This window comes from Schistocerca americana, chromosome 1 (assembly GCF_021461395.2).
Source record: "Schistocerca americana isolate TAMUIC-IGC-003095 chromosome 1, iqSchAmer2.1, whole genome shotgun sequence".
Taxonomy (NCBI): Eukaryota; Metazoa; Arthropoda; class Insecta; order Orthoptera; family Acrididae; genus Schistocerca; species Schistocerca americana.
The window spans coordinates 615,675,153-615,687,727 of record NC_060119.1 but is presented as its reverse complement, the minus strand read 5'-3'; positions in this window follow the sequence as shown (position 1 = coordinate 615,687,727).

Here is a 12,575-nt window from a genome sequence, read left to right as displayed (position 1 = left end):
TCATAATAGCGGATCTCTGTTCAAGAATGAGAAATGGAGGACATGCACTTGGAAGAGGCGGGATGATACGGGAAGATTTCAGTTACATAACATCAATGTCAGGCAGAGATTCCGAAATCAGATACTGGATTGTAAGGCGTACCCAGGAGCAGACAGAGACTCAGATCACAATATAGTAATGATGAAGAGTAGGCTGAAGTTTCAGAGATAAGTCAGGAAGAATCAATAAGCAAAGAAGTGGGAACGGTAGTACTAAGGAATCACGAAATACCCTTGAAGTTTTCTGAAGCTACAGGTGCAACAATAAGGAATAGCTCAGTAGGCAGTACAGTTGAAAAGGAAAGGGAATCTCTAAAAAGGGAGATGACAGAAGCTGGAAAGGAAAACATAAGTGCAAAGAAGGTAACTGCGAATAAACCATAGGTAACAGGAGACATACTCCGAATGATCGATGAAAGAAGGAAGTACAAAAACGTTAAGGGAAACTGAGGAATACAGAAATACAAGTCGCTGAGAAATGAAATAAATAGGAAGTGCAAGGAAGCTAAGACGAAATGGCTGCATGAAAAATGTGAAGCAATCGGAAAAGGAAGATTGTCCGAAGGACTGATACAGAATATAGGAAAATCAAAACAACATTCAGTGAAATTAAAAACAAGTGTGGTAGCATTAAGAAGGCAACAGGAGCTCCACAGTTAAAGGCAGAGGAGAGAACGCGTAGGTGGAAAGTGTACACTGAAAGCCTCTGTAAGGGGGAAGATTTGTCTGCTCTAACAGAAGAAAAAACAGGAGTTGAAGTGATAGGAACTCCAGTATTAGAATCATAATTGCAGAAAGCTTAGGAGGACTTAAGATCAAATAAGGCGGAAGTGATAGATAACATTCCACTAGAATTTCAGCTCACGTGTGCGAGAATTATCACACAATGAGCTTTAGAGCTCATGCATCCAAGTTTCTGACAATAATAATATACTGAGGAATGGAAAAGAACATTGAGGCTGTGTCAGCTGACGATCAATTTGGCTTTAGGCACCAGAGAGGCAATTATGGCGTTGCGGTTGATAATGGAAGCGAGACTAAAGAAAAATCAAGAAACGTTCATAGGACTTATCGACCTGGAGAAAGCATGCGACAATGTAAAATGGTGCAAGACGTTCGAAATTCTGAGAAAAATAGGGGTAAGCTGTAGTGAGAGAGACGGGTAATATACAATATGTACAACAGCCAATAGGGAATCATAAGAGTGGACGACCAAGAACGAAATGTTCGGATTAAAAAGGGTTGAAGACAGGGGTGCAGTCTTTCGTCCCTACTGTTCAATCTGTGCATCAAAGACGAAATGTTGTAAATAAAAGAAAGGTCAGGAGTGGAATAAAGTTCCAGTTGAAAAGATATCAAGGACACGATTCGCTGATGACACTGCTATCCTGAGTGAAAATGAAGAAAAATTACATGATCTGTTGAGTAGAATGAACAGTCTGATGAGTACAGAGTATGAATTGAGAGTAATGGCGAAAGTAATGAGAAGTAGCAGAAATGGCAACAGCGAGAATCTTAAAATCAGGATAGTTGGTGGCGAAAGAGATGGGACCAAAATAACCAATGACGGACGGAGCATGGAGGACATCGAAAGCAGACTAGCAATGACAAATAGTGCATTACTTGACAATAGAAGTATAGTAGTATCAAACATAGTCCTTAACATGAGAAAGAAATTTCTGAGAATGTATGTCTGGAGCACAGCATTGTATTGTAGTGAAACATGGACTGTGGGAAAACCGGAACAGAAGAGAATCGAGGCATTTGAGACTTGGGGCTACAGACGAATGTTGAAAATTAGGTGGATTGATAATGTACGGAATGAGGAGGTTCTGAGCAAAATGAGAGAGGAAAGGAGAAGGGACAGGATGATAGGACATCTGCTAAGGCATCATGGAATGACTTCGATGGTAGTAGGGGGAGCTGAGGACTCAAAATTGTAGGGGAAGACAGAGATTGGAATACATCCAGCAAATAATTGAGGACGTAGGTTGCAAGTGCTACTCTGTGATGAAGAGGTTGGCATAGCAGACGAATTCGTGACGGGCTGCATCAAACCGGTCAGAAGAATGATTACTCAAAAAAAAGTATGGAGTCATTTTATGAGCACACAGCGAAAGGAAATAGCTAGACCGGAAGCATTGCCTTGATTAAGTGATTTATGCTGCTTCGCTTACGAGGATATCAACTTCTAAGCCATTCATATCGACAATTGCTCTTGATTCGAATTCTGGAATATTTACTTCGTCTTCTATAGTGAAGGGATTCCGCAAAACCGTGTTTACTGGCTCTGCTTTAGTGACAGTGTCATCACTAACACTAACAATGCTATCGGACAGTAAAGGTATTAATTAAGTTTTGCCGCTAGTATGCATTACAAATGACCAGTAACTCTTTGGGTTTTTTGCCAAATTTTTGCCAAATTTCGAGACCGTTTCGTTGTGAAAACTGTTAAAAGTATCTTTCACTGAAGCTTCTGTAAAACTACGCCATTCTTGGACATTTGGCGTTCTGTTAAATTTGGCATACTTTTTCTGTTGACTCTACAGTAGTGTTCTGGCGTGGTTTGTGTACCATGGTGAATCAGCACAATGTGTTATTAATTTTTTTGGTGCATAACTCTCATTTGCCATCCATAATATTTCGTTAAATTTAAACCATATCTGCTCTACACTTACGTAGTTGCATTGGAGGTAGTGTCTCTTACAAAGGCTTCAAGCGAATTTTTATTTGGTTTTATAAACAGATATAGAAGTGTGAGATTTAAAAATTTCCCGACGTACATATTGTTCCACAAAATTTCGGGAGAACTGCCGGGTGTTTGTAACTTCTTGCTACAATATTTCGTCGCAGAGTCTACTGGCCATCTCCAGGTGATACTGGCGAAAACGTCCTCCTGCAAAAATTTCGTCACTGTTATTATCTGTCAAAGACGACCTAGAGCTGCAAAAGGCAGGTGTTTACAGGATTCCATGCGAATGCGGCAAATCTTATATAGAGCAAGCGACGCGTACTGTGCAGGATCGTATTGTAGAACATCAGCGACATACTCGCCTCCTTCAGCCTTTTAAGTCTGCCATCGCCGAATACCGTATTTCCACTGGTCATGTAATGAATTACAGTGAGACCAAAATTGTGGCCCATACGTCTAACTTTTGGAGTTCTGTTATTAATGAATCCTTAGAAATACGATTAATCGAGACGGCAGTTTTCAATTGAATTAGGCATGGAATCTAATTGTTTAAAAACTTCGTTTCCTCCGTAGCCAGCGTAGTTCTGTGATGGAATCGTGGGAAGACAAATGAATTAGCCGGCCGCGGTGGCCGTGCGGTTCTAGGCGCTGCAGTCCGGAACCGCGGGACTGCTACGATCGCAGGTTCGAATCCTGCCTCGGGCATAGATGAGTGTGATGTCCTTAGGTTGGTTAGGTTTAAGTAGTTCTAAGTTCTAGGGGACTGATGACCTAAGATTTTAAGTCCTATAGTGCTCAGAGCCATTTTAACCATTTGAACAATTGAATTCATACCGATACGGCGAGTTTTCACCACGGAGGGCGCGCGGCGCAGCAGAATCGAACCCGCTCAAGTAGCGCAGGCGCAACGCAAGTTTCGGCGTGCAGTAAAATCTTCAGGATAATGGAAGTCAATGCATATTGATATGTTTTTTTCCGATAGGTGCATACTTTTATGTGATAAGTAGATAATTTATTATTTTTGTTTTTCTGAGAATATATGCTTACATTTTTGTGCTTTACCTACGAAAGAGACACCACAGCATTTCAGACTTTTAATTTGCCTGCACAGTACCTTATTTGAAACATAACGTGACAAAGACAGAATGCTTTGACCACTCTCAAGTTGGCGGCTGTCGAAAGCAACAAAACCACGATTATGTGGAAGAAAATAATTTTCGTTCGTATAAAATATGTCACTAAACTGTGCTTTCTTTCTGAGCGTCTCACTATCATTTTACGATAATTCGGATTCCAATGAACTACCAGTATCATCTCAAGTTGAAACGCAAGGCCGTAGTAAGCTGAACTAGATAGAAGAAGAACACTGCTTTCAGAATCTGTAAAGGAGTCATCATTTACGTCGACATCCAATAATTTTATCCTCACTGTCGCTCTTCGTTAATATCTCCACGATCATTTCTTCAGTAGAATAGCAGAGAAAAACGTTGTGATGCTAATCCTGACGAACAGTAAGTTATAGAGCAGAAAACGAAATCACTGTAGATAAAGTAGCCGAGCACAAATTAGCAGCCATAAATGCGAAAATGTACAGAGATTTGGGGCCGGAAAATCGCCTAGGGCTTAAGCTTGTCAGCAATACACAGGTACCTAAGAGGTGGCGCTACTGTAATCGTCGTCAGCTCTCGGGAGGCCCGAGACAACTCGTCAATAATGCATCAAGCAAAACTCATAGGCAGCGATTAAACTCGTCAACAGCATCCTGAACGGCATGACTAGTTTAGTCGTCAACAGCAGTTAATGGGTTAATGGTCCATATTATTATCTAGTTTGGGCGACTCTTACATTGGTTACGTTATTGGGTGTTTACCAGGAGATGGGACCTGGATAAACTTACTAAACCAGAGGTTGTACAGAGTTTCAGGGAGAGCATAAGGGAACAATTGACAGGAATGGGGGAAAGAAATACAGTAGAAGAAGAATGGGTTGCTCTGAGGGATGAAGTAGTGAAGGCAGCAGAGGATCAGGTAGGTAAAAAGACGAGGGCTAGTAGTAATACTTGGGTAACAGAAGAAATATTGAATTTAATTGATGAAAGGAGAAAATACAAAAACGCAGTAAATGAAGCAGGTAAAAAGAAGTACAAACGTCTCAAAAATGAGATCGACAGGAAGAGAAAAATGGCTAAGCACGGATGGCTAGAGGACAAATGTAAGGATGTAGAGGTGCATGTCACTAGAGGTAAGATAGATACTGCCTACAGGAAAATTAAAGAGACCTTTGGAGAGAAGAGAACCACTTGCATGAATATCAAGAGCTCAGATGGAAACCCAGTTTTAAGGAAAGAAGGCAAAGCACAAAGGTGGAATGAGTATGTAGAGGGTCTATACAATGGCGATGTACTTGAGGACAATGTTATGGAAATGGAAGAGGACGTAGATAAAAATGAAATGGGAGATACGATACTGCGTGAAGAGTTTGACAGAGAACTGAAAGACCTGAGTCGAAACAAGTCCCCGGGAGTAGACAACATTCCGTTAGAGCTACTGAAACCCTTGGGAGAGCCAGTCCTGACAAAACTCTACCATCTGGTGAGCAAGATATACGAGGCAGGCGAAATACCCTCAGACTTCAAGAAGAATATAATAATTCCAATCCCAAAGAAAGCAGGTGTTGACAGATGTGAAAATTACCGAACTACCAGTTTAATAAGTCACGGCTGCAAAATACTAACGCGAATTCTTTACAGACGAATGGAAAAATTGATAGAAGCCGACCTCGGGGAAGATCAGTTTGGATTCCGTAGAAATGTTGGAACACGTGAGGGAATACTGACCTCTTGACTTATCTTAGAAGAAAGATTAAGGAAAGGCAAACCTACGTTCTAGCATTTGTGGACTTAGAGAAAGCTTTTGACAATGTTGACTGAATACTCTCTTTCAAATTGTAAAGGTGGCAGGGGTAAAATGCAGGGATCGAAAGGCTATTTATAATTTGTACAGAAACTAGAGGGCATTTCTAGGAGTCGAGGGGCATGAAAGGGAAGCAGTGGTTGGGAAGGGAGTGAGACAGTGTTGTAACCTCTCCCCGATACTATTCAATCTCTATATTGAGCAATCAGTAAAGGAAACAAAAGAAAAATTCGGAGTAGGTGTTAAAATCCAGGGAGAAGCAATAAAAACTTTCAGGTTCGCCGATGACATTGTAATTCTGTCGGAGACAGCAAAGGACTTGGAAGAGCAATTGAACGGAATGGACAGTGTCATGAAAGGAGGATATAAGATGAACATCAACAAAAGCAAAACGAGGATAATGGAATGTAGTCGAATTAAGTCGAGTGATGCTGAGGGAATTAGATTAGGAAATGAGACACTTAAAGTAGTGAAGGACTTTTGCTATTTGGGGAGCAAAATAACTGATGATGGTCGAAGTAGAGAGGATGTAAAATGTAGACTGGCAATGGCAAGGAAAGCGTTTCTGAAGAAGAGAAATTTGTTAACATCGAGTATAGATTTAAGTGTCAGGAAGTCGTTTCTGGAAGTATTTGTATGGAGTGTAGCCATGTATGGAAGTGAAACGTGGATGACAAATAGTTTGGACAAGAAGAGAATAGAAGCTTTCGAAATGTGATGCTACAGAAGAATGTTGAAGATTAGATGGGTAGATCACGTAACTAATGAGGAGGTATTGAATGGGATTGGGGAGAAGAGAAGTTTGTGGCACAACTTGACTGGAAGGAGGGATCGGCTGGTAGGACATGTTCTGAGGCATCAGGGGATCACAAATCTGGCATTGGAGGGCAGCGTGGAGGGTAAAAATCTTGGAGGGAGACCAAGAGATGAATACACTAAGCATATGCAGAAGGATGTAGGTTGCAGTAGGTACTGGGAGATGAAGAAGCTTGCACAGGATAGAGTAGCATGGAGAGCTGCATCAAACCAGTCTCAGGACTGAAGACCACAACAACAACAACAACAACAACAACTAGTTTTCAGAATGATTTTAATGACAAGCTGAAAATATCTCCACCAGAAGATAACTGCATATTTAACATCTAAAACAGATAAATATATCTTGATATAACAGCTTTTAAGAAATATGAAATGCATTGAATTGATAGACTCGGTTTCAGATAAAGCAGATGTCAGATTTCGGTCCATTGGTGGGGCACTGGGAAAATGCAGTTTTTTTACAAAGGAGATCACAAAATACTAGTGCGACCCATTCTTCAATAATGCTCAAATATGTGCGCTGCATAAGAGATAATACTGAATGCATGCGAAGTCTGGCAGTATGAATGATTGCAAGCTGTATTTTCGAAGAAGAGCGTCAAGGAAATATACACATGAACAGCTAGATACCAACTACCCCCCTTACCCCATCCCACCACTCCCGAAAGTTTATTTACAAAGTTTTAAGAAACAACATTGAGGATTCCAGAAAATATAACAACCCATTACGTATATCTCTCGCAGGGCCCGCAAGACTAATTAAAACGGAGCAAAGGCTTATAAGCAAATATTAATGCAGCGTTCCATACTCGAATATAATGGGATAAACCGTAATATGTGCTACAATGGGAAGTAATTTCGTAATGGTTTACCGAGCATAGATACAAATGAAGATCCATCATCAATATTAATCTCAGACTGATTAGCCTAGAGAAGCAAGAGGGAAGTGGCGTGTTTCTTGAAGCTCTCTCGGCGGATACAATATTCTGTTATCACCGACTCGCCTCGGAGGTGGCTGTACGGTTAACAGCTCAAAGTAACGGAAAACGAAATATTGCTATCCCGGTTACACACCTGAAAGATGATGGAATAACACAGATGTGAGATCTGGCGTTACAGGCGCTGTTTGAGCATTGGACATTAGCACTGGACATGTCTGTTACATGATAACAGAGGTGATCTGCAGGCGTCTGAATCTCTATTTAGAGTGCCACTTAGCCATTAATGTAGTAAAGTGGTCACCCATACATGGACACCGGCTCCTTTCACTGTGTTGCAGTGTTACAGCGAACTACACGAATTATCGCTGCTCTGGTTGTACGCTCCACCACAGGATGGTGCAAGAAAAACCGGCCTCGAGTGCAGACTGCCCACCAATTACTCACAAATTTTTGCCCGCCACCAGCAGGTACAACAACAAATAGATGACCATCTAGTAATTAAATTAGATAATGTATAAATACTGAGAGTCTAGTCTAGTTGCAAGAGCTTCGAAACGACAGGCGACAACGACCAGTCTAATTACCGGGGCCGATTCTTCCTGCGCGAGCCTGTATTTTCGTCCACTGAAGGTGCCCGCCAGTCGTGTTGGTCATTAGTAGAATACAGCTATTATTTTCAGCAGGTAGAAAATCACTGCAGCACAATTCAGCAAGAACTGAATCTGTTGAAGACTGAGTAGAGTTACACGAAGTCCCGCTGTGCACCTGACAGGCGAAAATGTTCCTGTTCAAAAACTGAAGGAAATGGGTTAATGTGTCTGGAATCTCTACATGAGATCTCGATATTCGGTTAGGATTTTTAAAGGCTCTGTCTTATCCTGTTTCGTCTCATGTGACCTTTACAACATGTACATGTTCCGTCAGAAATTTTCGCTGTTCTGGTCACGTACATTTATTGGAGTGGAACGAAAATACGAGTACCTCAAATATACACCTCTCCTTCGCGAAGTCAGCATATTGGCTTGTCGTGTGCATCAGGCTGTAAGTAGCTTCCTCGTCATTTCAGAAACTTACAGTTGTACGTACAATAGGACACTCACCCTGATAGCACGTCGTTTATTCTTCTCTGGCTACTTCTGTGCGCTTTGTATGCGAACATTAACAAGCATTTTCTCCCGGATTAGTATTTACAAAAAGATCATTTGGTAATATTTCTGAAACTCAATGCGTTTAACAAATGAGTATGAATAATTCCTTTAATTTTTCGACTTCTCTCAATGCGGCAATCACTCCTATGGATAATTAAACTTTCGCTACTTGAGAGGGCCCTGATGGAAAATGAGTAATCGCAGGGCAATGAAACTTTGTGGAAACATTTTTAAGTACATGAGAAAGAGAAATAACAAAGAAATCATTTAAAGTACCACATTTTGCTTTCCACAAAAGGGGGTATAAATCTCGCCGCCTTAGAGGTTACGCAGTTTGGAAGGACCTCAGGCAATGGTTCGGTTGAGTCCAAAGCAACTCCCTCTCGTCCCAGAGCAGGGATTGCATGTTGGCGAAGCAGATCAGAGTAGCATATGCCGTTCACACTTCACGGCCTTTGGTATTTGAGGTCCGAGTTCCTCAAAGAAAGATGGACCAATCATGAATTGTGCCGTGAAGCCACTTCACACTGTGACACTACGCAATGAAACTTTATGAACGTTCGTTGGCGGTGACGGTTCCCAAATGCGACGTTTGTGAGGGTTCACTGACCCATCGCAGAGTGTGCTTCATCACTTAAGAAACTACTCCAAGGCCACGCGTCATCAAATTCCAACTTTGCGATAAATGTAAGAGCAAAGTCTACTCGAATGTCTGCATCACGTGGAAAACTTTGGTGAATAATATGAAGTTAGTACGGATATCACTTTAAAATTGTTGGGAACACTTTTAGAACTGCGGACCATGGAGTGTGCAGCTGTCGTTAAATATCGCGCACTGCTAGAAGATCGCACAGTGGCATCCAGCATCATCCAGCATTCTCAACCATGGCAGGAGTGACTTCGACATTTTGTGACGCAAGTGACTGTCAGCCACTCTCAGGAACAAACCGAATCATTGGCCCATCGTTCCAAACTACATAACCATCAAGGTCAGCAGACGCGAACCCTCTCATGTGGGAATTAAGTTGTGTTTCTTTCAATGGTTTATTCGTTATTTCTCTTACGCATCGTCTTACAACTGTTTCCACGAAGTTTCATTGCCCTAAGGTCATTCATTTTTCATGGTGTCCCGTCAAGTAGCGAAATTTTAATTACGACCAATCTGTATTTACCATCACAATTATCATGCGACCTATCATTGTGCATATCATTGAAAGCTAACAGCGGGAGCCTTCCTAGTTTCATTATTGCGTAGAAGTTTATGAACATGGGTTAACGGGGACCTCCTGTGGTAATTTCTTTCCACTTTTACTATTAATTGGACCTTCTTTATCTTAATGCCTCCTAAACAGATAGCCTTAATGACATACTTTCTGATTTAGGCACATTTTCAGTGGCTGTTTGGGGAAGATTGTAATGTATCTGGATATTCTTTATAAAAATACTGAAGGGCATTCAACGGGAATAAAAGCGTCGTATGCACAGTTCTGTATACTGGCTATCGTAGTTTCCTTCGTTGTCACGAACTGTGGAACAGACAGTCCCTGCTGGACAGCTGTACGCTTAAAACAGACCACACTAAGGTGGGATACAAAACCGCAACAAAGTCGTAAAGAGAAATTATCGCCGAGTGTTGCCGTTCCGAGTGTGTCGTAAATTCGTGTGACGTTTACGAGGGAATGAACTGCGACCGCGGTAAACAGCAGATGAAAATTTACAAGCGTGGCATTAAACTATTACGAGAGGTGTTATGCCCACAGATGTTATCCAGACAGAGATTTCTTTTAGTGACGTGTCGCTGTATCTGAGTGCAGCAAATCTGAGCTTAGTAAATTCCTAAAATGGCGATGGGAAGTCCATCTCGGCTTGAGGATGTTTCTGACATGATGTTCTCTGGTCCTGTCGCTCTTATTGCATTCCTCGTCATCAATAATCTGCACTCTATACTCTTATGTAGGCCTCTCCCAGCGAGCATCTAAACTGTATTTTTAGCAACAATTCATATTGTTATAAGTATCCATTTTGTCTCGTTCAGTTTTTGCAGGACATCTTCACTACCCACTATATTAATCCACTTAATCTTCAACATTTCCCCATAACATTTCCAAAGTTTGTAATTGTTTCACTTCTATCTCCACAGAGATATAGTTTTTGCCTCCATATAGAACTGCACTTCAGTCATAGTTTTTCAAGAATATATTTTTCTTCTCTCAAGCTTTTATTTTTTTTATTTTTTAGACTTCACGCCTTTTTCCATACAGTGGTCCTTTCTACTAGTCTTTCTTGCAATTTGTGATTGTCTCATCATATTAAGAAATAAGTTTATGTATATCTCTAAATTCGTTAGCTCCAGTTTACATACTATAAGAGAACAGACACACAACATAATGGAAAGCTGGATTGTTCAGACTGACATAAAGCTGTATCTTGATACATATAACTGTACCTCTGTAGATCTCTGGTTTTTACTGACCATATTTGATTGCACAATATTCCGGCAGCTGGAAACCTTTCACCGCAACGTACTTAAAAAATTCTCTTAGAATTACACGTGGATTGAGTGAGCGCATTAGTCTCGGAAAACTGAGATGCTACCGTCCACTCCTAGGCTATTGACCTCCTGCAGCTAAAATGAAGCAGACCGACACACCCACAGATCGATAGTAAGCCATCACAAATTTTGTAGTTATTACCCTATTTCATAGGCAGCAAAATTCGTCCACCTCTTTTAGAATGCCTTGTCCTAGTTTAGCATCCAGCCCTCAGCGTATCACTTAGGCAGGGAGCATTATCTTACTTCTCTGTTCTGTGCATATTAAAGCATCAGTTCACTCTCACCGGCCAGTGCTACATCACCGGCGAACTATTTTATGATCATTTTCTAGTACTTATAACTCCCAGATAGAGATGGTCCTCTACTTGCACCATTGCTCGCATTCAGTATTAGTTGTGACCTTACGTAGCCGTGCCTTCCGTGGCTGTGACATCTGTAATTCCGAGAGAGCTCCCCATCAATGGAAAAGATATTCCATTCCAAATTATCAAAAGCCTTCTTCATAGCTATTAATACAACGCATGTTAAAAACTAGGAATGCCTACTTTCCTGCTCAGTAAAGCAGAATCCTATTCATAAATACGTTATCAAGAGAACATATCACAACCTTATCAGAAATCTTCCTGTTTGCTTCCCACACAAACGATATTTATGAAGGACTGAAAAAACATTAGAGTTTAACGTCCCATCGACGAGTTCTTTAGAGGCAAAGCACATGTTAGAAGACCATAATTATTCATCCTAGCGTTATCGTAAGCGATTTAAGAAAACACGGAAAAAATCTTAATGGCCAGACGTCGGTTCAAGACGTCTACTCCGTAATATGATAACACTGTCTTGACTACTTCGTGCGGTAGTAAGAATTTATCAACGTTAATCGCTTATCTCGTCTCTCTTTCATTAATTATACGACGAATTTGCTTCAGGACATACAAAAGGTTGTGAAATTCTCAGCAGATTATCTGTGCTTGAACTCTGGTAGAACCGCGCTGGCAGAGTGGCAGTAGTCACCCAGACAAGGAGATCTAAACTATCTTTAAGCGGTTGTTCTGAACAATGTGCCAGCGCATCCGTACCATAGATCGTGCTGGTAATGCAATCCAAGCATCCCTGGATGCTATACACATATTCAGAGAGAGCTGTTTGTCTCTTCAGATCCCAGAATGCCCACCAGTGCAGCTGTGTTGTACATGGAAGGTGAATTTCTAGTTGGTGTTGTGGATGGCATCTTGCTCTAAATGTAGAAAAATGCGAATGAGGAGGAATAACAATCCTGAAACGTTCGAATACAGTATTAGTAATGTGGTGCTTGGCACAGACACAGAGATTAAATATCTAGGAGTAACGTTGTAGAACGATATGAAATGGAATGAGCACCTTAAGTTAATACTTGTTTTGTGGGGAGAAATTTGAGGGAAACAATTCAGAGGCGTGCAGATGAATTTATTACTGTAGGTTCGACCAGCATGC